The sequence below is a fragment of the Ochotona curzoniae genome, unplaced genomic scaffold (genome assembly GCF_017591425.1).
Source record: "Ochotona curzoniae isolate NIBS_2020 unplaced genomic scaffold, NIBS_Ocur_1.0 contig_291, whole genome shotgun sequence".
Taxonomy (NCBI): Eukaryota; Metazoa; Chordata; class Mammalia; order Lagomorpha; family Ochotonidae; genus Ochotona; species Ochotona curzoniae.
This window is the reverse complement of record NW_024465649.1, coordinates 11,316,604-11,344,209: the sequence shown is the minus strand read 5'-3', so window position 1 is coordinate 11,344,209 and position 27,606 is coordinate 11,316,604.

Here is a 27,606-nt window from a genome sequence, read left to right as displayed (position 1 = left end):
TTCCATACCCAGTTGATGACATTTGCTAACGCTTGTCCCTGAAAAAATGGGTACATTCCAAACACACGTCCTCATCCTTACCATTTCCCCTTGGTGTCTGTGCCCTGCCATGTTCCTGTCACTGCAGGAGCTCTGTCTACTGCCCCAGAAGACTGACCCTTCTGCGTGTAGCCAGGACCCGTGACCTTTCACTTTGTGAGGACATTAATGGAGCCACCATCTCCTTGTGCTTTTACTCTATCCATCCAATGTGGCCTTCCACATCCGTAAACGAACACGTTGCTTTTCCCCATCTTTACAGAATCCCAGTTTGACTTCTCTACTCTCTACAGCACATTCCCCCACTTATCTGGCCGCTCTATTGTTTAAAACTCATAAACGGATTTTGTTGTTTCCCCTGTCTCAACTTCCTTTCTCTGCTAACCAAGTCTCTCCTCAGTCATGTTTCCTACCTATAGTTCATGGAAATGACATTTGTCAATGTCTCCATTGCCCTCCTTGTTGCAAAACCCAGTGGTCATTTGCTTCAATCTGACAGCAGTTTTTGACACAGCTGATGACTCTTCCCTCCTTGGCGCTCTTTCTGAATTTGTGCAGAGGGGTTAGTAGGTACTTTCCATCTCATCCAATCTCAGGGCGTTATTACCACCATATGGTGCTAATCCCCAGATATGAGTTTTTAGTTTAGTCCTGTCTCCTAAATTCCTAACTCACATAAGATTTTAAAGGTTCATGGAAAAAAAAAAAAGCAAGGGGTTTAATATCCACGTAGGCAAGCTTGTGGGAAATGTGTATTATATTTTAAAATGAATGGATTTTGAAAAAAGTGATTTGAACCAAAATAAACTAATCTTTTCCATTTCCCCTGAATTTTCTGAAGATATGTAGCTAATAAACATCTCCACTTAGATACCTAATACATGTTACGAAATCAGCATCACCATGTCTCTTCTTGCATTATCTCTACACTACTTTCTCTCTGCTTAGAGAAACACTGCCCCTTCAGTCAGGCAGGCAAGTCCAGCCCAGCCATCCTGGGCTTCCCATTCTCTCAGATCCACACCTAGCCTGCCAGGAAGATGTGCAGAACTTATGTTAGGCATAGGTCCAGAATCCAATCATGTCCTACCACTTCCTTCACCCTCCTGGATTTGTGTTACAATTTTCTAATTGGTCTCATTGATGCCAGCTCTGTCCCCTCTAGTCCATTCTCAACAAAACTACTGGAATGAATTATTCAATAAACTACATGGATAAGTTATTTTTCTGCTCAAATTACCCATGGACTCTTCATTTTGCTCAAATTCAAGTCAAATTCTAAGCAGTGGGCCAGTCTCTGTCTGTCCAGAAGCTCAGTTCACCACTTTGACCTGTCACCTGCTGCTCCTTGCCCACTCTGTTCCAGCTGCACTGGCCTACCCTTGGCACTGTTCGTGTCTCTACCTAGAATGTGCTTTCCAAAAAATATGCATGAATTTCTCCTTTAAAATCACTATTCAAAAGGTAATTTCTCTTGGCTAAATTCTTAACTTCCCCACCCTCTACCATTCCCAGTTTCCCTAATTTGCTCTATTTTCTCATAGCACTTATCATCTTAAAGCATGCTCCATGATTAAATTTTATTATATTCATTGCTTACTATCTTCCATAATTATTGCATTAAGTTCCAGGCAAGCAGAGCTTTTTTTCTGCTTTATTCACTGACAAACACAAATACCTAAATGATGCCAGACATGCAGGTACTTAAATATTTGTTTAGTGAATAGAGGAGTTAATGAATCAATGCATGGGTCAAGACTGCTGTTGCCATGAAGGATGCTGTAGTCATCCCTGGAATGGAGTCTTTGAGACAGCCACCACCTATGTCAGCAGATAGGTAAGGGATCCTGTGTTTCTTATTTCACTGTCCCACTTTTTTGTAAACTCTTACTTAACAATATTTCTGCCACTCACAAGTCAGGCTGCATCTGGAAATTTGCCATTTCTTGGATTTGCAAGATCTTCATAAATAACCTCATCTTGAGCAGTAATTATGTTAATGTACTATGCTGGCTATTTCAGCACATCATGTCTCACCTTGACAGCACCATTAAAGGGTGGTCTTTGCTTCAAATTCGACATCAACAAATGAAGACAATGAAAGATCACAGTGTTGTTCATGTTCACCCTTACAGAATCGCAGACCCAGGATCCTTTGCTGTGGCAGATGGCTTGTCTTTGCCTCATTTTCCTGCTTGTAAAATGGGATGACAACTCAAGAAAGATTGATGTTAGTATTAAATATGTCATCCTGTATAAATGCATTAAGGTTCTAGGAGGATTAAATAAAGAACTGTGTACCGAACACTTACTGTGGTTTTGCATCTTGATAGCATGCAATAATGAAGAACTCTGATGTATTTGAGGAGGCTTTCCTTGACTGTTACCCTAGTTAGTTGAGGCAACAGGGCTATGGTGTTGTATTGTGTGCATTCTAAGCACCGACCCAAGTTCTAATCATTAGGCCTTGGGTTGAGATTTAGATCTGTCAGTCCCTTTTTAGCAGGCATTCCTGGTGGTTTACACCGTAGGTTTTTTTTTTTTCCAGTTTGTGAGCCCTGGGAGGTCATGGGCGGCATTTGTAATATTCACCACTGTATATCCAGCAACCCACAGTACTGCCCAGCATGGAGATTGTCTTGATAAGAATTAAAGAAAATGTAAACTTGCATTTTTTGCTAATACTTGCTTACCTCTGCAGCATGACATAGCAGACAGAACTGAAAATATGAAATATATCTCACTTTCCTAAACTTTCCATTTTCAAATCTGGTTTCCTTCTTGATTGGACTCAGATCCAGATGGCAATTTACCATAAATATCCTGGGTTAAGGAGCCAGCCATCCTCAGCTAACTGTTTTGTAAAGGAAAATATCAATAGCCAAAGTCTCACGAATTGAGCAAGTCTGTGGATAGTTTGGATCCACAACCTCTCTGAGTGGTTGGCTTCTAAGTAACCTATAGAGAAGTTCTGATTCCTATTTGTCTTTCCCAAGTGGTCCAGAGCTGTTGAGAGCTCCAGAATAACACTGTTCAGGAGAGAGGAGTCAAGAGTAATTCTGCCTCTCTGGCAATGTTGTGCAGCCTCAGACCCCGAGGTGGGCCCTGCAGGCTTCGTAGATGACAGCAGAAGTAGGACTGAGGGTGTGCAGAAGGCTAGGATTTGATTTGTGGGAGGTTGTCATCCAACCTGCAATTAGAAACACCTTGTCTAGCAGCAACCCGAGGATGTCAGAATCTTTGGGATCTGGGCCTCGGTACAGGCAAGAAGCACAGCTCACTGTAACCTAGGTGTCATCTTGCCAGGTGTGATTGCCTACAGCTTTACCTTCTAATTACAGTCATTAAGTGCGTGCAGGCCTCCCTGGTGCTGCTCACAGCAGAAGGCAGGCTGATGACACCCAATTGATTCATGTATTACAAAGATAGGAGATCTCTGGGTGGAAGACTTGACTATCTAGATGGCCTATGAGGATTTCAATGCCCAAGACATTCACCAGAAGCCCTAGAATGTGAGGGTCAACAGGGGCTAGAACTCTGTGTATACTAAGAGACTTATCGTATCTTGAGTTTCTGAGTGACGAGTAGATGACAAGGAAGTGGAAACAAGGGAGCGCTCATGCACTCACAGCCTCCCAGGAAGAAATGCTGCTCCCTCCCAGCCTTTTTTTCTGTTGCCATGCCAGCAACCCAGCTTGCTTCATTCTGCCTTCTACCCCTTCTCATTGATTCTACAAATATTGCCCTCAATTCGCCACCTCTTGAGGGATACTCCAACAAGTTCATGCAAAACAGCTCAATAATAAAAACTATAAATTACTGACAAGAGCAATTATCAAGGACACAAAAAAATTGAAAGACACCCCATGCTTATGAACTTGAAGACTTAATATGTCCATACTACCCACAGAACTCCATAAATTTAATTGAATCCCTATAAAAATATGAATTACATTCTGTTTCAATTCTTTGGTTAATTTTTTCCTAAAAAATGTAGTCTTTTTTAAAGCTGATATTTGTGAGATTTCTTTCTTGATTTCTCCTTTAGAGAAATCAGCGATGCTGTATAAAAATGATTTTTTTGTATCCTGTGATTTTAGTAAGTTGATTTTTTTATTCTAGCAGTTTTTTGGTGTGGTATGTTAAGTTTTTCATGTGTAAAAATCACACACTTGGAAACATGAATATTTTTGTTTCTTCTTGTCCAGTTTTCATGTCCCTAATTTCCTTCAGTCCTAGTTGGTTTTGCTAATACTTGCAGTAGTATATTGAGTAAGTATTGTGCAGGTGGACCTTTTCGTTTTATTCCATCCGTGTTTAAAGAAAGTAGTATCAGCTTTTCCCAATTCAGTATGATGCTGGTTGTTGGTTTATGTTCTATAGAGGCATTATAATTTTAAAATATGCTCTTTATATACTAATAGGTTGAAGGTCTTCGTCATGAAAAGATGCTTTCACCAAATGCATTGTGCGTATCTATTGAAATGATCATTTAGTTTTGTTCTTTATTCTTTTGATTTGATTTATGCCATTTGACTGATTTATGAATGTTGAATCATTCTTGTTCTCAGGGATAAACTACATTTGATCAAGCTGTTTCCAACATAATGTTGGATGTGGTTTGCTAATATTCTCCTGAACATTTTTACATCTATGTTTATCAATGGTATTGGACTAGAGTTTACTTTTTTTGTGTTGTCTTCGCTTGGTTCTGATATCAGAATAATATTGCACTCATAAAAAGTGTTTGACAAAGCCCAGCATGACAGCCTAGTGGCTAAAGTCCTTGCCTCACACGTGCTGGAATCTCATATGGGTGCCGGTTCTAACCCCGGTGGCCTTGCTTCCCATCCAGCTTTCTGCTTGTGGCCTGAGCAAGCAGTCAAGGACGGCACAGTCTTGGGACCCTGCTCCCATGTAGGAGACCCAGAAGAGGGTCCTGGTTCCTGGCTTCAGATTGGCTCAGCACTGGCCATTGCAGCCACCTGGGGAGTGAATCAGCAGTTGGAAGATCTTCCTCTCTGTCTCTCCTGCTCTCTATTTCTGATTGTCCAATAAAATAAATCTTTCACAAAAAAGTGTTTGACAGAGTTAAATTCTTTCAACATTTAAAATAAGTTGAAGAACATTGGAGTTGGTTCTTTGAAATTGTAGAATTCAGTAAGAAAAATCAACAGGTCTTTGATTTTTCTTCAATGGGAAACTTAAAATTACTACTTTAATCTCATTACTTTTTGGGCATGTGTTTAGATATTTCATATCTGCTTGTTTTATCTTGACAGGTCATTTGTATCTAGGAATGTATCCATTTTTTGAGAAAACCAAATAGTTGGCAGATAGATATTCATAGTAGCTTCTTTCTTTCTTTTTCTCTTAATTATTTACTTATAATTCAGATTGACAGAGAGGGAGAGAGGGAGAAGCAGACAGAGAGATCTTGCATCTGGTGGTTCACTTTCCATTTGGCTGCATGGGCCAGTTCTGGGCCAGACCAAAGCCAAGTTGGGAGCTTCATTTCTCTGGATGGCAGGGCCCAAGTGGTTGCAGTGTCTTCCACTGCTTCTCCCAGGCTGCTAGCAGTAAGCTAAGTCAGAAGTGAAGTTTATGAGACTGGAACCAGTGTTCATTTGGCAGGCTGCTATGCCATGGCACTGCCCCCATAGTAGTTTCATGTGATCCTTTGTATTTCTGTGTTTATGGTGTTAATGTCTCATTTTTCATCAATGCCTTATTTCAGCTTTTCATTCTTGTTCTTTACTATTCTGTCTAAAAGTTTGTCTACTTTGTTCCTTTTATAAAAAAATGCTTTCTTTGGTTGTTCTTTTGTAATTTTTTTCAGTTTCAGGTTTATTTGTGCCTTCTCAGACTTTTATTACTTTTCATCTCCTGTTAACTTTGGGTTAGGTTTGTTTTTGTTTTTCTAAGTTCTTGAGATTTATTATACAATTGTTTTTTTCAAGGTCTTTATATTTTTAGTGTAAGCACTTATTATCAAAATATTTCCTTTTGAAACTGCTTTTGGCTTATTCCACAAGTTTTTATATGGTGTGTTTTCAATTTCATTTGTTTCAAGAATTTTTAAAATTTCCTTTTCAAGTTTCTTCAGTGACTCATTGTTCATTGAGGATTGTTTTGCTCAATTCCCGTATATTTGTAAATTTTCTATCTGTGGTTGATTACTGATTTTATCCTTTATTGTGTGAGAAGATACATGATACAGTTTATCTTTTTAAAAACATTCTGTGATTTGGTGTATAGTCTAATGCATTGTCTATCAGAAAGTGCTCTATGTCCTGATCAGAAAGATGTGTATTCTATAGCTGTTGGGTAAAATGTTATGTAAATGTTATGTCACTTGCTGTGTAACATGGTTCAGCTTTGATGTATATGTCTTGATTTTCTGTCTGGCTGATCTTTATATTGGTGAAAGAGAAATGTCAATGTCTTCCACTGTTACTGTCTTAGAATCTAAGTCTTATTTTGGTTTAATAATATTTGCTTTTTATGTCTTGCTAGCATTATATTGAATGAATACATATTTTTGATTATTATATCCTTCTTGAATCAGTCCTCTAGTTAACATGTCATGTTCTACTTGGTCTAATGCCTGTTTTATTTAAGTATATTTACTCCTGTTTATTTTTTAGTTCCATTTGTGTGGCATATTTTTTTAAATTCTTTATTTTCAGTCTATGTGTATCAATACCTGTAAAGTGAATTTCTTATGGATAACATATATGTATGCATGTATATGATTGATTTTTGTTGAGAAGGCAAATATACAGAAAGAAGTAGTTACAGAAAGATCTTCTGTCTGCTGGCTCACTCCCGAAGTGGCCACAATGGTCAGAGCTAAGTTGATGCTGATCTGAAGCCAGGAGCCTCTTCCAGATCTCCTACGTGGGTATAGGGTCTCAAGTACCATATACCATCTTCTATTGCTTTTCCAGGCCACAAGCAGAGAGCTGGATGAAAAGCAGAGTAGCTGGGACATGAACTGGCACTCATATGGGATCCCAGCAGATGAAAAGCATGGATTTAGCCACTAGGGTATCATACTGGGCCCTAATTCTGTATTTTTTTAACTGGCAAATTTGATTCATGCACATTCAAGGTTGATATTAACAGATAATAACTAAATCTTGTAATTTTGCTGTTTTATCATTGTATATGCTCTGTATGTCATGAACTTTTGTTACTTTTAATGTAGTAACTTCTTCAGAATTTCTCATAAGTTTAGTTTCTGCCTGTCTGGCAAATACTTACTCTCCTTCTTCTAAAGTGTAAGATCAGTGGATATAATATTATTAGTCATAAGTTATTTTCTTTCAAGACCCTGGATGTATCATCCCACACTTTTGTGGCCTGAGAAATCTGCTGTTAGTGTAATGGATTTTCCTTTACATGTAACTTGAGATCTCTCTCCCTCTTGTCCTTAACTTCTGACAGTTTAACATATAGAGCCTCAAAGAAATCATATTTGGTTGAATCTGGTTGGGGTTCTTGAGTTTCCTGTATCTGGATGCCCATGTCTTTTGCAAGACTCGGAATGTTTTCAACAATTATTTCATTTCCTAGGTACTCAGTGTCTTCTATTTCTCTTATCTTTAGGCACACCTATATTATGAATGTTTGCTTACTTATTGGTGTTCCATATATCATGTAGACTTATTTCACTTTTAAAAATTCTTTTTTCTACCTTTGTCTTACTGATGATTTCAAAAGTCTTATCCTCCAGGTCAAAAATTCTTTCCTGTGCTTGGTCCATTCTGTTGTTGTATTTCTCAATTGTATTGAGATCTCAATTGTATTTCTCAATTGTATTTCTATTTCATTGATTAGAATTTTCAGTTCTAAAATTTCTGTTTAATTATTTTTGATGAATTCTGTCTCTTCATTGACTTTCTCCTTCATATCATGTGTTATTTCCAGATTTCTTTAAACCATTGATCTGTATTCTCTTGCAATTGAATGGAATTTCCTTGAGATCATTACTTCAAAATTTTTAGGCATTTTATAGTTGTCTTTCAAATCAGGATGTATTTCTTGCAAACTATCATACTCTTTTGGAGTTATCATTCTTTCTTGTTTCTTCATGTTTCCTATATCCCTATGATGACATCAGTTACAGTGGTTCCTTTTCTTTATGGAGTGGATTTCATTGGAAAACATTTTTTTTTTCCTTGCTGTTTGTTGTTTAGTTTGAGTGTTGGTTATCAGTTGGATTATTGTTTTGCCTTTGTTCCAGATAAACCAAGAAGAGCAAATGCTGAGTGATTTCTTTAGCTTTAATTATGATCAACAGTATTTATGAGTTGAATCAGTTTGTGGAGGTAAAAGTGTGACTTTGAAGGGACTATAGGTTCCAAATATATGCTTTGTTGATGACTTCAGAGTTAGGGGTCACTTGCACTGAGATTTATGATATTCATGATATTGTGTGAGACATGGACTGGGTTGTTCCTTTGTCCTGCCATGTAAACTTGAGTGGTGCTGGGACTTATGGTACCAACAGGAATGGTTCTGAACTCAGGTGTTGTTGGGACCTTCCCCAGGTCCTTCTGAGTGGACATGGGGTGTATTGGCTCTTAAGGCACTGAAATTACCAGTCCTAGCATGGGGCCCCTATCCAGATCCAGCAGAACGCATATCAGTTATTCTGAGGATTATATATCTGCAGGCATGCACCTACAGTGGTGGGGAATGCAGGTTGCATTTTCTCCAGATCCTACAGTGTGGGTGTAGTTTTAACAGGTCCAGTCTCAGAGCTGTGGAACAGGGACTGCTTCTTACCCAGGTCTCACAGGGAAAGTGTAGGTTATGTTGAGGATTACATGTGGTTAATTGTGGATTTGTGATGATGAAATGGAGGTGGGGCCTTCCTCAAGTTCTACATGACAAAGGCAAGGGTTCCTAGGGGGAATTATAGAGCCCAAAACCAAAATCCATAGCCACAAAATGCAGAGTAGCTCTAACTCGGGCTCTATGCTTCCTGTGCAGGTTGTGCTAAGGTACAGTGGTAGGCATGGGTCTGGAGCAGAGAGGGTTCTGCTCAGGCCTTTGGGGGTGAGATCTAATGACTGTGGAATATATTGCTAATAGTCCCAGCCTTAAGGATCCAGAATATGTAAGGTTGGATACCTTCCTCAGTTCCCACAAGGTGGCTGAGTATGGATCAGGCAATGTGTATTAACCACGAAGGCCTGAGGCAAGGAATGCAGACAAGATTATTTGCCAGGTCCCATGATCGAGTGCATGCGTCTCTGGGGATTTTAGAGCCAACATTCATAGTCTCTCTGTTTATACTGTTTTCTGAGTTTCTGTACTAGTTTCAGTTCGATCACCTCTTTACTGACAGTTTCCCTTGATCTCCTGGATATGTGATCCTTCATTTATTGCTTTGCTTCTTTTTCATGCAAGAGGCAACTGTGGAGCCTCTTTGATGAGCCATTTTGCACCTCTTGTATGCTGTTGTCTGAGGGCAGAGATATATTAAAGGGATATTGGGTGTCTGGCCCTTGCGTTTTCCTTCTGGATGATAACCTGGATTCCAAAGCTCCCTTTAGTTAGAATGCCCCTATAACTTATCATCCAAAGTGGGATGATACTTTGAGAATGAAAAGTGATATTTTTATTAGCTATACTGGAACTAAAGAGTTGAAATTCAGGGCCTGGCACGGTAGCCTAGCAGTTAAAGTCCTCACCTTGAATGTGCCGGAATCCCATATGGGTACTGGTTTTAATTCTGGTAGCTCCACTTCCCATCCAGCTCCCTGCTTGTGGTTTGGGAAAGCAGTCAAGGACGGCCCAAAGCCTTGGGACCCTGCACCCGCATGGGAGACCTGGAGGAAGTTCCTGGCTCCTGGCTTTGGATAGGCGCATCACCGGTTGTTGCAGTGACTTGGGGAGTGAATCATTGCATGGAAGGTGTTCCTCTCTGTCTCTCCTCCTCTCTGTATATCTGACTTTGCAATAAAATGAAAAGAAATCTTAAAAAAAGATTTGAAATGCTGAAAAACTTGAGCACTACTGTAGTTTAAGTGCACATTAAGAACATCAAAAATCAAAAGGAAAACTTTTCTCTAAACTTAGGAAGAAATATGAGGATTCTGGGATTTTGTCACAGTTCTAAGCTATTCAATTTCACGGATACTTGTTGAGACAATGGATTTTATTGCTCTTAGCATGGCAAACAGATTATGCATTTAAATCTTTTTTCTTGTCTTTCCAGTCTCACAGGATGACTCAAAGGGGCCCAAGTAGCTGATACATCCAGAGCGTAGAGACCCCAAATCCTTTGTAATAGATTAAAAACAAATCCAACTTCCCTTTGTCTTGGGAAAGGACAGTGAAAACCCAGGGAATGTCACAGTGTCACTGGTGTTAAGTAGAGCTTTGGCTGAGATTTCTATATTAGATGGGAATGTATTAGCAAGCTTCTGGAGTTCCTACTAATCAGAGATAACAGGCTATTCTTGTTCTCTCCCTTTTACTTTTGACAGAATTAAGCCAGAAAAGGGAGAAAGATGAGAATGAATGAGGCTATAGTGAACTCCATAGGGACATCATTCTTTTCCATTTGCAGCTCTGCTGTCTTTAAAACTGAGCACTTTCCAGTGAATGATTGGAAAATTAATACTTTATAGTCAGTCAAAAAGATTGTTTGGATGATTAATGTGAAGAGGGTAGACACTTCTTAGAATTATTAATAAATAGACTCTTCTTACTACCAACATAATTTACAGTGAGGATTCTAAATGTTTAGAATGTTGAGACACAAAATAAAGCAATCAGCTTTATCTATTGCCTTTCTGCAGCCACTGGTAATACATTTGTTTATATTCTTCCTGTATATGTGTGTTTATACAATCATAATCGTAATTTTCATTGTGAAAATGCAAGCATAAACTAACTTGCATTTTAACTCTCTGTGCAGACTGCAACTAGTTTTCATAAACATAAGCTTTATTAGATAACATTCTACTTGTATTGAATACCAAATTTATTGAGCGGTTTTACTATTTGACCTTGAGCCTAGTGGGATGGGATTATGTCTCCATCACTTACTAGCTATATAGCTGTGGATTAGTTCAACATCCTCAGGGGGGCTTAGTTGCCTCAACTATGAAGTGAAAGCAGTAGAGGGCCTTTCTTAAAGAAGAAGAAGGAAGAGGAGGAAGAGGAGAAGAAGAAGAAGAAGAAATAGAATTGACAGTGAAAAGTAGTGGATTGAGGTAACATTTACAAATACCTTAACCAAGTACCCTTATATATGTCCTAAATAATCTATGGTTTGATAAGTATCTATTATTATTATTACAACTATTATTATTTCATTCAAATTTCCATTAACTGTGGCTCAGTGCAATTTTTTTGTATATTTTCAAGACAGAATATCGTTTATGCATGTTTTTATGTCTCTGGCCTGCATCTGCAGCACAGGTAAGCTTATGGCTCTTGGCCCTGAGTCATTTTGGGTAGGGTAAAATAATGAGCATATGTTCATTTGCTCTCTGTTTAGACAGACCAGGTTCTCACAGCTGTACTCTTGATGGCCACACGATCAAATTTTGCTTCTAAATGTGTTTTGTTGAGAAAGAGAGGAAAATGGAATCTGGATGTTGTTTTGTTTCTGTTTCGGCATGGACTTGCCTCTTCACAGGCACCTATCCAGGACTTTCCTCTATGACATGGCTCCCTGTAGGTAGGGTTGTCCACTGGAGCTCATGGGACCTCTGCATCTTGTGTGAATCTTTAGGACAGAGACCACCTTATTATCGGGGTGTCCAAATGCCCATCTTGGAACTTGATACTTCAGAAGATCTTATATATGGATTGGAAGATAGCCTGTGTGGAAAGTAACCAAGTCATGAATGTACACAGTTCTCCAGACTCATTCTCTTAACCTGGACTTAGCGTGCTTTCCCCTCAACTTTCAGTATCCTCATTTATAAGGAAAGAATTTAATCAGATGTCGTCAAACACCTCTTCCAGTTTATATGTGCATTATATAATTATGAATTCTTACTTTGTCCTAGGAGGTAGAGAAAAAGATCCCTCTTTAAAGAAGTTTACTACCAAGTTGGGATATATATAAACTCTTGGTTATTTTATATACATAAATGCCAAAAAGTGGCACTGAGCAATATATGATTGAATCCCCAAAGGATAGAGAAGATATGTGGTGGAGTGACCCACCCACTCAGTGAGCATTTAAGGTGTACAGATCATGAAACAGGTTTTGTTATGTATGCTGAGTTGGTACAGGGCCAAGAGGAAGAGCTACACAGGCATAGCCATGACTCAAATCAGCAGTACAATCTTGGGGAAATAATTTAACCCTCTGTGTCTCATCATATATGTAAAATGGGGATTGATCAAAGACCTATGGAGAGGAGTTGATGTCTTCATGAGTTCAGTATATTGGGGGATAAGTTTAAGGTGAGATAAGTGTTAGTAGCTCTTATTGCTCTCACGAACTTTATTTGCCTATTCACCTTATATGCTAATCAATCAGCTGTTGCGTTGTTCTCTCTTGGGTTGCTAACACAAAATACTTGGGTCTGGGCAGTTTATGAAAATAAATGTGTTTGATTCATATTTTTGGAACTCTAAGAAGTTGGCACTGATCTCTGCTCAGCTCTGGGGAGGACTCCAAGGAGGATGGAATCCCACAGCAGGAGTACTAGCGGAGATCAGATGGTGAGAAAGGAAGCCAGAGGACAGAAGCAGAGGAACTTACCTTTCGACAACCCACTCTGGATGGAGCAAACCCAGAGACAGGAGACCCAATCCATTACTGTGACAGCATCGTTGTCTTCATGAGCATGGGAACCTTAGGACCCACATCTATCACCACGTCAGGTTCTGTCACCCCAGCTTCATCACGCTGGAAACCAAGCCTCTGGCACATCAGACATTGGGAGGAGGCAAACTCACTCCACATTCAAACCCCCAAAGAGGCATAGAGCAGGCCTGTGCTGTTATCTTCAGTCTGCATCATTGACTGCTCGCTCTGCGTGCTGCCTTGGGTTCGCCAATGCACACAGTCACAGGAGCTCGCTTCTTCCCCTCTCGTAGGACATACATCAGAAAACAGGAAAGTGGCCAGGAGCTTCTGTTTGATCTTACATGGTCAGCAAAGGGTGGGTTCACAAGTATTGTTTCGTCTGGTTATGCCTCTATCTGTGATATTTCTTAATTAAATAGCACATCAGGTGGAGTAAGAGTTTCCAGGACCCGGTGTTTATTGATTATCTCCTGACATCCTACAGAGTACATGGGGGTGGGGGAGACAATATTCTCCAGGGTGGCAGGCACAGTGGGGTTAGCCATCAGTTCTCTGAGCCATTTCAGACTTCAAGTAATCCTGTGTTCCAGAAAGAAACCAAACTTGTGCTCATGAATTGGGGTCTTTATTTTCCACACAGAGTTTGATGATTTTCTCAGAGGGAAAGAAAACAAGTAGAAAAAAGTGGGGACATTTCCCCCACTCTAGCAGTTGCAGCTAGGGAGAAAACCATATCCTCATTGACCAGCTTCTGATTTAAATGTAAGGGAAGGTCCTAATTGTCTCTCAGACCAGAGGCTCTGCTCTAATTTATGGAGGGAAGGGCTGAGAAGGTAAATCTCTATGCCATTTTCTAAGCCATCTAAAGTAAACCTATTAAACTACAGTCCATGAGTGCAGGCGTTGACACCGGCGTCTCACTGCTACTACCCCCATCTCACACCCAGCATCACCCAGGGTGAAGGGTACCCTTCAGGGATCCTGAGGGCACATCTGACAATAGAGCATTCAGGAAGGCCTTCCCGGATGGGGGAGGAAACCTGTTTTATGCTCTGCTAATTACTGTAACAATTTATAAAATTCATGACAAACATAAAGTCCTCACAAAGATTGTATTTCAAATGGTATTTACCTGTAACAGAATCACCTTTGTTTGTAATTCTTGGATTTATGAGCTGTTGCACAACAAAATGGCCCTGCTCCTTGATCCGATGGGGGCATGGGTAAGGGGACCTCAAATGTGCCATGGAGACAGAAACCTACTAAGAGAAAACTGTGATTCCAGGTGCACCTCCAATTCATGGCACTTTGGCTTTTACAACTTGGAAACCTGGGGTCTGTGATGGGCAAGGGAGGTTGGACTGGGCAAGATAAATTTTCTCTCCTGAGGAATTTTGATGTCTCAGAGCTGGATGAGACTTCATGCATGAATTATTTAAGTTTTGCATCTACCATGGGAGTCTTTTCTAGTTTCCCCATCTCTTTTTGCATGCTCCATTGACAGTGAACTTCCTAATTGATAATATAGCCTGTATTATTGCCATATCTGTTGATCTCTAGTCTTTTTTTCTTTTTTAAATTATTGTTGGAAAGGCATTTATACAGGGAGAAGAAACAGAGAGAAAGATCTTCTATCTGCTGGTTCACTTCTCAAGTAGCCAAAACGGCTAGAGCTGATCAATTTGAAGCCAGAAGCCAGGGGCTTTGGGCCATCCTCTACTGCTTTCCCAAGTCACAGGCAAGGAGCTGGAGAAGTGGAGCAGCCAGGACACGAACTGGTGCCCATGTGGGATCCTGGCCGTTACAAGGTGAAGATTTAGCCACAAGGCCATCGTCAGGGCTCTTGATCTCTAGTTTCAGCCCTTTCTTATCCTGCACCCCACCTTCTGGCCACATCATGGTTTTTCTAAAATTCTGACCTGAGCTTCTTGCACTCCTACTTAGCATCACCCAGTTGCTTTCTTTGGCTTTTGCAATTAGTCCACACTTCTTAAGGAGGCTTCCACTGGCCTTATCTTCTGTGTACCTTCAGTGCAATGGCACTCCCTTTCCTCAGTAATGTGCAATGGTTTTTTGTTGCTCCTTATCCTTCACTCCATACAGCAAGTTTGGCTTTCAACACATTTCCAGCTTCAGGGGAAACTGTGTATCTATGCTAACGTGCTAACTTTATGAGTCTTGGACAAGAAATTACTTTCAATTTCCCTTGGGTGTCAGGCTGTGAATTCTCTGTGATATATGTAGGAGTCATTTAAGCTTGCCTTTTGTCTTAAGCAGAGGGCTTGTTGATAGAGCAGTTAAAAGTTGGCATTGTAAAAATTAAAAAAAAAATGAAACGAGGAGAGAGAGAGTGAGAGACAGAGAGAAAGGAGGACAGAGTGTGGGAAATATCATTATGCTCCTAATACTGTATTGGGAAATATATGAAATCTGTTCACCTCATATAAATAAAATAAAATAGAACCAAAAGAATTTGCAGTGACTGTGTGCCTTGTCTTGCCAAGTGCCTCTTTTAAATGCTTATGTGCTAATTTGTTTTACTAGAATTGTTTTATGTGGATAACTAAACAGAAGATCCTGAACTGCAGCGTCCAGGAGATTTGAGCCGTTCCACTTACTGGTTGTGTGATCACAGGCCAAAGACTTTCTTTCTTTGGATCTTGGTTGTAGTGTCTCTAAAGTATAGTCACTTCTTGACAGAGTTCTTTGCATGCTTAGTTTTCATGAACTGAAATTAGCTCTATAGTTTTCTCATCTCGATAGTGGTAACTCATTTGGAGTTTTTAAATAATAAGCTATTGGGAATTCTGGTTCCAGCCTCCTGGAAATGGAGACCCTGGATGGACACAGTGGCAGTTCATAGGATGGCGTTCCTAATACTCACATAAGAGAACTGGATTGAGTTCCTACATCTCAGCCCTGGCCATGGCACATGCATCGGTATTGACCCAGTAGATGGGAACTTTTTTGAATCTGTCCATGTCTCTCAAATAAATATATTCCAAATGAGAACATAAGTTTTAAAAAAGTGTATTATGAAGAAATCATGTACAAATTTCAAAAATTTTACATACACATACACATACAGACACATGTTGCTTACATTTCTTTGGAGAATCCTCATTCATACAGTGCCTGTCCCATTTGCCTTATCACTCCATCTTTCCTTTCACACATCTTCAGTTCTTACTCTCCACTCTTAAATAAGGCTGCAGCTATTTACAGAGCTGAAAGAGTCACCTGTAATCAAATACATTTCTTTTGTCTAATATCGATGATTTCATTAAAATTCCTTTAAAATTTGATTTTGTAATGTTTATTAAAAAGGTGACAAAGCACTTTTGAGGCTCTGGCCATCGGTTAACCCCAGAGCACATGCCAATGAGTGAGCTCATTCACTCATGGTAGTCTCTGTACCTCCTTTGGTTCCAAACGCCTTTTGTCTGGGTGTGTACAACCACTTCCAACTTTATCCACTTGCATGCCCAAGTGTGTTCTTGGTGTCTCTTGGACTTTAAAAAAAATCTTTTCATTATTATTATTATCATCATCATCATCATTTTATCATACAGTTCCATAGGCCCCTGGGATTTCTTATATTCACTCCCCTTTCCTCCTCTCCCCCCACCGAGTTCCCCTATATCATTACTAAAGTATGGTTCCTCATACTCAGTCATATGTCCATCATTGTAGGCATGGACAATGGCAGAGTCCAGCATCCTATTGTCATATAGTAAACAGTTTCATTGAGAGTTCATCTTTAGTCTGGAAGTAGAGATGCATACTGCATTGTATCCTCATATCTGGATATGTTAGTCTCCATTTCATAGTTACTATACATCCCCTTAATGGAAAGCCACAATACAAAATCAACAATAGGAAGAAAAATAGAAATTTACAGTGCCATGAAGTTAAATGACACGTTACTAGATATGATAGTCTCCATTACACAGCTACTATACATCCCCTTAAATGAAAAGCCACAAAATAAAATCAACAAAAGGAAGAAAAAAGAAATTAACAACACCGTGAAGTTAAATATCATGCTATTGAATGACTAATGTGTCGCTGAAGAAATGTAAAAGAAAATCAAGAACTTTCTTGAAGAAAATGATGCTACTGTATGATCTATGAGTCAGTGAAGAATTTAATCAGAAGAAAGTGTTTTGAAGAGATGAAACCAACAACAACAAAAGCATCAAAATCCATGAGATATGGTTTCTGGTGATCTTTGTGGGTGAAATGTGTCTCCTATAGGCAACAGATAGATAGGTTTTGGTTTTTAATCTAGACTACTAACCTATGATGTTTGGCTGAACATTAAGCCAGGGTTAATATGTATGGTGGTAATTTGGTCCTGTTGTTTTAGCAATGTGTCGTCATTGATTTAGTCTTCTGTTGTCATCTTACTGAGATGTTCTTCACATTTTCTCTGGTTTGGGTGGGTGATATTCTTCTCTGTCAAGAGAACATATTTAAGTGTCATTTGTAGGGCAGGTTTAGAAGAGGCATATTCTTTAAACTTTACTGTGAAAGAATAATATTTCATTTTCAAAGACAAAAGAAAGCTTTGCTGGCTATGTTATCCTGGGGCGACATTTTTTTTTGTTGTTGTTGTTTTGTTTTTTGAGTTTGGATATGTCATTCCATTCTCTTCTGGCATGTAGCATTTCCTGTGATAGATCTCCTGTGAGTTTAATTGGCATTCCTTTATGTGTCAGTTGATTTTTTTCAAGTGCACATTTAAGGATCTTTTCCTTAAGTGTGATTTAAGAGCGGTTGATTATCATGTGTTGGTGAAGATTGCTTTTGATTAATGCTGTTGGAAGTTCTGTGCCTCTCCTGGATGTTGTTTCCCAATTCTTTCTCCAGATTAGGGAAAGTTTCCCTTATCATTTCATTAAACACATTTTTGAACTCAGCTTCTCTTTCTGCACCTTCTGGGACTCTGATAACTCTTACTTTTTGCCTCTTAATAGTGTCTTTCAATTCTTTTTTATTTATTTATTTATTTATTTTTATTGGAAAGGCAGATATACAGAGAGGAGAGACAGAGAGGAAGATCTTCCGTCTGATGATTCACTCCCCAAGTGAGCTCAATGGTTGATGCTATGCCGGTCCGAAGCCAGGAGCCTCTTCCAGGTCTCCCACGTGGGTGCAGGGTCCCAAAGCTTTAGGCCATCCTCGACTGCCTTCCCGGGCCACAGGCAGGGAGCTGGAAGGGAAGTGGGGCTTCCGGGATTAGAACCGACGCCCATATAGGATCCCGGGCGTGCAAGGTGAGGACCTTAACCACTGCGCCACCGCACCGGGCCCGTCTTTCAATTCTTGAATACTTTTTTTAATTTGACCCAACCCTGCTTCTAGGTTTTTGTTTGTTTGTTTCATTTTGGTGACAAGAAATATCTTCTAATTTTGAGATTCTTTCTTCTGTTTGCTTCATTCTATTTTTGAGATGGTCTACTGTACTTTTAATTTGCTCCACTGTATTCTTCATTTCTAATGTTTCAGCTGTCATTTGATTCATTTCCAGTGTGACATATTCCTTAACTTCCTTGAACGCCTGCTTTAAGTGCTTCTCGTTGTTGATAAGAAGCTTTATAACTGGTATTTTGAATTCTATATCCCCCATTTTCTCAATGTTTTCTTCAGTTAACTCAGCTTGGCAAAGGGTTTTGCTCCTTTGCAGGAGAGTCTTCAGTAATATTCATTGTGCCTTTGTCTTTTCTTTTGCTCTTGGTCGTATTACTTCTGATTAGAAGAATTTTCTCCTTGGGGCAGGTTTCTAAGCTGTATCACTCACGGGTCTACAGTTCGGTTTTACTTATTGCAGTTGGGACAAGGTTCTTTGTTTGCCGTCACTTGTGCCACTCCCTCCAGCAAGTTCTAGGTCTGTGTTCTTATCTTTGATTTCCACCATGATCTCTGTCGCCCCAGCTCCTGGCCCATCACTCTCCACCTCCTGTGACATTGTGCTGATGCTGCACCATTGCCTGTACAACCTTTCTCCCACTTCCCATTGGAACAGGTCCCAGGATTAGGGAGATACCTGGAATCCTATATATAGGTTGTTGGTGGTGGTAATCTTCCAGGAACCGGATGGTCGTTAGGTCTGAGGGCCACACGGAACAATTTTAACCAGTACAATGCCATAGTTGGCATTATTTTCCTGTGGGGCCAGTGTAAGGCACTGAGCTCAGTGAGTACATGTGGAGCTCACTTTTGCCCCTGCAATCCCAAAAGTTTTGCCACACTGCACAAAATGGCACTAGAGTTCTTGATCTGCTGGTGGTCAAACTTGAGGGCCTGTCTTGGGTGGAACCTGTAAGATGCCATATTGTTGCAGTTCACTTAGGGAGAAATGAGTTCAATCCCAGTTCAACCTATGCTTAGCCCTTTTCTTTACCTTATCTGCCTTAAACAAAATGGTGCATTATTTGGTTCTATGAGGCAGACTGGGCTGTGAAATCTGCCCTGTTCCAGCATTGCCCGTCTGGGATCTACTGCTGTCTCTGTTCCTGGTCAAATCAAACAGACCAGTAGGATGGCCAGTCTTTGGGTTCATCTCCTGAGCTCCCAGTGAAAGTCCCGTCCCACCTGGTTGCTGATGGAGTTCTGGCCGCTGGTGGAGCTCAGATTGCTGCTCACTGAATGTGTCTGTGCACCACACTGTTGTGGCTGCTGCTTTCCTGTGTCTGTCAGTCTCCAGGTGCCCCTCTGCTGTTGTTCTGTCCTCTCCTATTTCCTGGAATGTGCCCTCTCTGCTTCATATGTGTTAATGTTTCTCATCCACTTAAACATATCTTTACCCTACTCTGCCATCATGATTCTCCCTGTCTCTTGGACTTTAAACCATCCTGTTCACCCAGACCATCATTTTGCTGATAACCTGACCCCTTCAGTTTATAATTCGTTTTTTCCCATTCACCATCTCTATTCGAATACTTCAGTCTAGCATTTTAAATCACCTTTGAGTCTTCCATTTCTTTTAGTTACCTGCAATCAGTTATTTGTTTCATTAGCAAGTCCTATTAGTTATAGATTGGTTTATATTTTTCTGTGCCCACAAAGTTCACCTTGGCCCAGGCCATCGTCTTTTTCCACGTACCATCCTGCTGTCACTCTTTTTCTGCTTTCAACAATCATTTTTTTTCTTAATATCAGCCAGTTATTTCTTTAAAAACAATCCAGTACAGGCTACTTCTTAAAACTTGTCAATACTCTTAAAATAACCTTGCGTTCTTATTCATTCCCTTGGTGGACACACACACCTGAGCTCCAGCTACTCTCAACCTTATTGCCTGATAATATTAAGTGTATCACTATCCTAGAGCTTTTGTGAATTTGATTTTCTGCCTAGAGAATGCCAGGCTTTTCCAATCTTTTTTTTTTTTTAACTTTCACTTTATTTGAGGGGTCAAGTGAGAGAATTAGTGAAAGAGAGAGAGAATCTTTAATGAGAGAAAGAGATGGAGAGAGAGAGCATCTTTCCTAATCTGGTACATTCTCCAAAGACCTGCAACATCTGTGATTGGGTCCAGTTGAGTCCAACGAGCTGAGATTTAAGTCTGGGTTTCCCACATGGGGCGGGGGCAGGGACCAAATGTCTGAGCTATCACCTGATGCTTCCCAAGGTTAGCTTTAGCAAGAAATGGAAATCAGAAGCCGAGCTGGGACTCAAATTCAGACATTCAGGTTTGGGATGGACTTCCCAAGCAATGTTTCAACCACTGGACCAACCACCCACCGCCTTTGCTTGTCTTAACATATGTGATTTCTAGTTTTCCTTCCATAATATTTCTAGTCAAGAAACAGCAGAGATGTTCCACTGAAATTATCTTGTTATTTATTTGATTATTTGTGTGTTGCCTGTCTTCACTCTTGAAAATGAGAACAGAAAATTCATCTATTTTATTCACTGACCAGCTTCTTAATATATTTCCAGCCCCTGGAAAAATACATGACATATAACTGAAGGCCAATGAGTATTTGTTGAAGAAATTACACAACTATAGATCTCTCAAGTGCTGTAACCATTTACCAGCTTCCCCACCAAATCCTTCTCTCTGCTATATGAAAACTCAAAAACTATTCCCGATTCTTTCTTCCTTCAATGTTTTATTTGGCTGTGTGTTCTCCATACTGATGAAACATTTTAATGTTTGAATTTCTTTATTTTTTCCACTCCCTTGTGAAATCACCTCCCATAACCTACCTCCTCTCTCCATAGACCTCTTGGGTTTTGTTGAGTAAATGCACATTCTACTATACCATGATTTCTTACCATCCATTCCTTCTGTCAATAATCCTTATTTAATTCATATTATAATTCCCAGCCAGGAATTAGTTATTCTCAGAGTTATAACTATAAAATTCTACAAGATATATATTTCTTGTTTTTTAAAGATTTATTTTTATTATTTTTTCATTGGAAAGGCGGATATACAGAGAGGAGAGACAGAGAGGAAGATCTTCCATCCGATGATTCACTCCCCAAGTGAGCGCAACGGGCCGATACTATGCCGATCCGAAGCCAGGAGCCTCTTCCGGGTCTCCCACGCGGGTGCAGGTTCCCAAAGCTTTGGGCCGTCCTCGACTGCTTTCCCAGGCCACAGGCAGGGAGCTGGAAGGGAAGCGGGGCTGCCGGGATTAGAACCGGTGCCCATATGGGATCCCGGGCGTGCAAGGCGAGGACCTTTAACCACTTGCGCCACCGCGCCGGGCCCAAGATATATATTTCTTAAAAAAAGATTTATTTATTTTGATTGCAAAGTCAGATATACAGAGAGGAGAGAGACAGAGAGGAAGATCTTCCGTCCAATGATTCACTCCCCAAGTGAGCACAACAGCCAATGCTATGCTGATCCGAAGCCAGGAGCCAGGAACCTCTTCCAGGGATCCCACATGGGTGCAGGGTCCCAAGGTTTTGGGCCATCCTCAACTGCTTTCCCAGGCCACAAGCAAGGAGCTTGATGGGAAGTGGAGCTGCTGGGATTAGAACCGGCATCCATGTGGGATCCTGGTGCATTCAAGGCGAGGACTTTAGCTGCTAGGCCATGCCGCTGGGCCCCTACAAGATATATCTTGCTCACCATTCTCATACTTGTTTGGAGGTCCTAGCAGGGGAGTGCAGCTACTCGTATACTGTTGACCTGAAGACCGGTCCTCCTCTGGCGGGGATGGTTGTCCTCTTTGACCAAGCGCGCAGCATCGGGAGGGACACACATGGAGCAGTGAGGAAGTAAGGGGACACCCGCCTAGCCAGGCAGATCAGCCGAATCAACCCTGGCGATCAATGGGGATGTCACAGCCAGATCGCCCTCACATCCTCCATTCTCATACTTAACATCTTTAACTTTTGACTTTGGCTTGAACTTAATTTTCATCCAGTTAGAGCTCTACTTCTAGGAATTTCTCAAGTTGGGAAGTGGGCATGTATTCTTTGAATTCTTCGATGGATGAATATCCTTTCAACAATTCTCTTGCAATAAGAACCCAAACATCCAATTGGCACTGTTTTATGCTCTCCCCTGGGTACAAATGTTGTGGATGAATGGCTAAAAACAAGGTTCCTATAACACTTGTCTTTGTCTCCTCTGGCTTTCATGTTAGTGGGATAGACTGGCTTATGTAGTAGGGATGAATATCTTCATATTTCAAAAGCTACAAGAACTAAGTCTTGGCCCTCAGTGTTGGCTACTGGGTCAAGGTAAATTAGGAGGCGATATCATATTCTTGTCAATATAAGCTTCCCAGATCACAAAAACAGGGGTTTCATACGGAAGGGACACTTTCATTCCCACTCACACTTCATGGCAGAGGGACGGAAGTTGTGCCATGGCCTCTGTGAGTCTGAAGAGCAGAGCAGCTGTAGGATCACCAGCACCTGCCTCAGCCTTCACTTAACAGTGTTGTTTTGGCAGGATATTCTCCAATTTTGTCACATGCATCGTGAGTTTAGTTTCCTATAGGACAGATACCCTTTGTGGTATTGATATTGGTGTGACTTACAGTCTAGATCTGGCACTGGGAACTGGCACCAAGCTTTGATTGGGATCTCTGGTGCTGGGAATTGGCACTAAGTTCTTATCAGGATCTCTGTAGTGATCTCCAGATCAACAATGCACAATTGCGCTTAGGAAGAATGGGAACTTATGCTTTTCTGGGGGACAGGGGCCGCATAGAGACAGTTGCATGTGAGAGTGGTGGTCTCGTGAATGGAAATGCCTCTGTTAAAGTTTCTGACTTAATTCCAAGAGCATGGTTTTTGCATTCAAGAGATGTGAGAGACAACGACTATGGGCAAGCCCTGTGGGAAGCATTCTGTGTGTGTTAACGCAAATCCTTTCTTCCTGTAACTCTATACTGGTTCCCTCATTTTGCAAAGGGGCATCTATTCCAAGAGAAGAGATGGACTGGATGGCAGATTTTGGATCTGGGTAAAATTTGGGAGAGCCCAGTGCACCTGGGCATGTTGCATGTACGCATTTGTTTTCCCCAATAGCCCACATGGTGCTGAACTTGGGGGTAATTTAAAAAATGTGAGCCAGGGGCTTAGTAGCATGGCCTAGTGGCTAAAGTCCTTGCCTTGAATGTGCCAGGATCCCATATGGGTGCCGGTTGTAATCCCGGCAGCTCCACTTCCCATCCAGCTCCCTGCTTGTGGCCTGGGAAAGCAGTCGAAGATGGCCCAAAACCTTGGGACCCTGCACCCATGTGGGAGACCAGGAAGAGGTTCCTGGCTCCTGGCTTCGGATCAGCATAGCATTGGCTGTTGTGCTCACTTGGGGAGTGAATCATCGGATGGAAGATCTTCCTCTCTGTCTCTCCTCTTCTTTGTATATCTGACTTTCCAATAAACAAATAAATCTAAAAAAAAAAAGTGAGCCAGAGTTCAATGTCAGTGAAACCTTAGGTTTGGGGAATTGGACATACTGAGGCATCAGCACATGACTGGGTAGGGAGACAGGTGTGAATGGAAAGGAGAAGAGTCCCCGTGTCTGGATTATACAGCGCTTAGGGAGTTTTCCAGAGATTGGAAGCTTGAGACAGGTTAATACCGGATGGTGAGGGGCCCCACAGCTTCTGATCTGTGAGACTGTAGGCATGTTACATCACCAATCTAAACCTTAGTTTTTTGATAGTGAGGTGGGGGATGAAATGTGTGTGTGCGAGTATGCATATATGAATATGTGTATGTTTATGAGTGTATGTGCGCGAGTGTGTACAAGGCATCCAGTAAGCACTTAATGAGAGTTAGTCCTCCTTGCTGTTTCCCAGGAGCTGGCAGCCAGCTGGGAGTGCGTGCAGTGGGGGATGGCGGTGTTGAGCTGTTGCCGAAGCCCCAGGTTTCTTCCAAGCCCCACAACCTCTTCATCATTTGCGAGAGCCACCGCAGACCCATTTGGTGTTAATTACAGCAACCCAGGCTCCTCTGTGAGAAGGAAACAGTCTCTCATTTCTCTCATTAAAGTAAAATATGACCCGTTTTTGTGCCTGCGTATTTTGTTGCTGCGATTACGAGAATCATCCTTTCTGTGTACACAGAGCAAAGAAATGCTACACCAGGAGCGTGGCTGGGGCCCGCAGCCTGGGCAATGGGAAGCAGATGTTGTCCTCACTGTTCCCCGCTACACTCCCATCTCTCCAGCTCCTCTCCTAGTCCTCACCTCAGAGCAACAGGAGAGAGGAGCACTCACTGTAGGGTGGTAAATGTGGGCTGTTAAGCTCTTTGGCAGGTGCAAAGCCTTATAAACAAATTGCCCCTTTAATCCTCCCCAGAAGTTTCAGAGATAGCTGCTATTAATCCCTGTTTATTGTGTATATTTAAGGAAGTTAATTTAATGTGTTGGTAGACATAGACATGGTAAAATGGTTATAACAGTCAGCAAATTATTGCCCCACCACCTCGAGTGTGTGTTTGTGTGTATGAAGAGCAAGTCACCTCTAGCCTCTTAGACAATTTCCAGGAAGCAACACAATCCTGTTCACTATAGTCTCCTTGCTGCACTGGATTTCTTCACTGACTCAAGTACATAATGGAAACGTTGTGTCCTCTGATCCATTAGTCTGTTCTCAGGCTGGGTTCCTGCAAACCAAGGATGCCCAAAATGTGAGAAGACATGTATCATGCCCATCACAGATGCAGACACAGATCTTTGGGTTCTGCCTGTGGAGTTCGGGGGATTTTTCTCATGTATTGTCCTGGAGGGTAACCAGGTAAACTCACTGGGGTCAGAAGAACTCAGTGATTTATTTATATAGACGCAATGGTGGGGACCTGGGAAGACTTGAAGCAGAGAATCAACAACCTAAGAGCGAGATTTGAAAGGATTACTGTAGTTACAGGCCGGAGAATGGAGGGAAAGGCAGTAAAGAATGAGTTAGGAAAAATCACTCTAAGTGATTTTTGGAAGTAGGGCAACTAAATCTGCTGGTCCCCTCATTATCACACCAGAGCATTGTCTAACGGATCCCACTGAAGGACAACTTGGTTCTGTATGACAGGGGCTGATGGGCTTTTTCTTCAAAGGACCAGATAGTAAATATTTTAATTCTTGTGGTCCATATGGTTTGTGTAGCAGTTAGTCAACAATACTGTGTAGAAGCAGCCAAAGACAGCATACAAACAAATGAGCATGGGAGGTGTAAATAAAACTTTATTTGCAAAAACAAGAAGTGGTTGCCAACCTCTGTTGTATGGAGAGGAACTGTTGTTTGACAATTTGTTTACTATTCATTAGAGCCCAGGCTCTGTGAAATGAGATGTTAATTTGTGGATTTTTTTTTGGTAGTAGAAATACAAACAGTTTGTGTCTAGAAGAAAACATTAATTTCAAAGGTTATGGCTTTATTGTCCTGAAGGACACTAGCCAGTTTTGTATCTAATAAGAAATTTTATTCCAACTCTGTTTCTGCAATGCTTATATAAATACCCAATTCTTCAAATATTCTCCAACCAGTTTTACCATCTGGTTGGTTCTTTCATTTATGAGCTGAGTAAATTTTTAACACATGTTACTTTATGCTTGTATGACAGTCATTTTTAGTTTAACTTGCTTAAAGTCACATTGTATTCTGACCAAGAAAGGCTTTGGGATGAAGCTGTTGCAGTAGCCCAAGAAAGATAAGAGGCTGATACTTTTCTAGAACTTGATGATTGATGATCTGGAAGAGGGAAGAGGAGGGCATAGAGTGAATGCGTTGTTTCAAAGTCCAGCTTGACCTGGTGACTAATTCATGATATTAGTATCAACCGAGCTAGAGAATACTGTCACAAAATAATTCCTGTGCAGGAGACATTTTATAGAAAACTGGATGAATCTTCTTAAGAAGTCCAGGTCACAGGACCTTACCTTAATGCACCATACTATTGTTGATAAGAGCTATACTGTTCTACACTTTACTCAGCTCTCTGCCTTTTAATACAAACACCCTTTTCATTTCTTTATTATCACTTTAGAAGTGTTATATAGCAGCGTCCTTGTAACTCTATTTTGGTGAAAATATTTGGTAATTTAGGCAAGATTACATAACATGGAAGATGAGGGCCTGAAACCTGGACCTCCTGAAGGGAATGTGGAGAAAGTCATGGTATCACTCTACTTGACAGCAATGTGCCCGAGCTCAGGGGCCATGCCTGGTTGAGGTCACAGTTATGTTCCTGGCATAGAGCAGAGGCTCATCTAATGCTTATCAAATGAAGGAGTACATGGAATCAATCATGAAAACAAAGCATATTCTGAATCATTGAAGCTGATTCTGCTGCTGATTCCTTTGCTTCTACCACCCGGTGAGATGGATTATAGTAGAACATTCTGGAAGTTAAAGTATCTACAAGATAGAACCCAGTTCAGGTCATAATTATGCCAGATAGATGTTAGAGGAATTTATTCTGCTTTCGAGTTCTGTGCAAGTGATAAGAGAGTTACAGTTTTTTTAAAAAAATTTTATTTCTTTTTATTTAAAAAATGGATTTTACAGAGAGAAGGAGAGATAGAGAAAGTCTTCCAATTACCGGTTCACTTTCCAAAAGTGTCGCAACAACCAGAGCTGAACTGATCTGCAGCCTGATCTAGGAGCCTCTTCCAAGTCTTCCACATGGGTGCAGGGTCCCAAGGACTTGGATTATCCTCTGCTGCTTTCCCAGGCTGTAAGTAGGAAGCTGGGTTGCAAGTGGAGCAACTGGGACATGAAATGGGCACCTATATGGAATTCTGGGCCCACTGGGTGGACATTTAGCCTGTTGAGTCATGTTGTCAGCCAAGAGAGTTCTAGTTTATAAAAATATTTATTTATTTGGAAATTGCAACATTGAGGGCTGAGGCTGACTCAGATCAAAGCCTGGCCAAAAAGTCAGGAGCTGGCAACTTCATGTTTGTCTCCCATGAGGGTGACAGGGAGTCAAGTAGTAGAGTCATTATCTTTTGCTTCCCTGGTGCATTACCACGGTGCTATATATATGAAATAGGGCAGCTAGGACTAAGATATGGGATGTGGGCGTCCCACGCAGTGTTGGAGCTATGAGTTGGGTTACCCCGAGACCAGCAAGAATGGGAAGCCATTATTACTCAAGGCCTAGATGCTAAGGGAGGAGAACAATCTTCCTGGAGCTGAAGAAGAGCCACCCGCAGTTGCTATGGTACACTGAAGAGGGGAGAGAACTAGAAGTACCTTGGAATTGTACATGATCTACATCGACAGCAGCAGTGAAAAGTAGAAAAGAGAGGGGATGGGAGTGGATCTGGGAAGTGGTGGACAAGTGACAAAGAACCAAC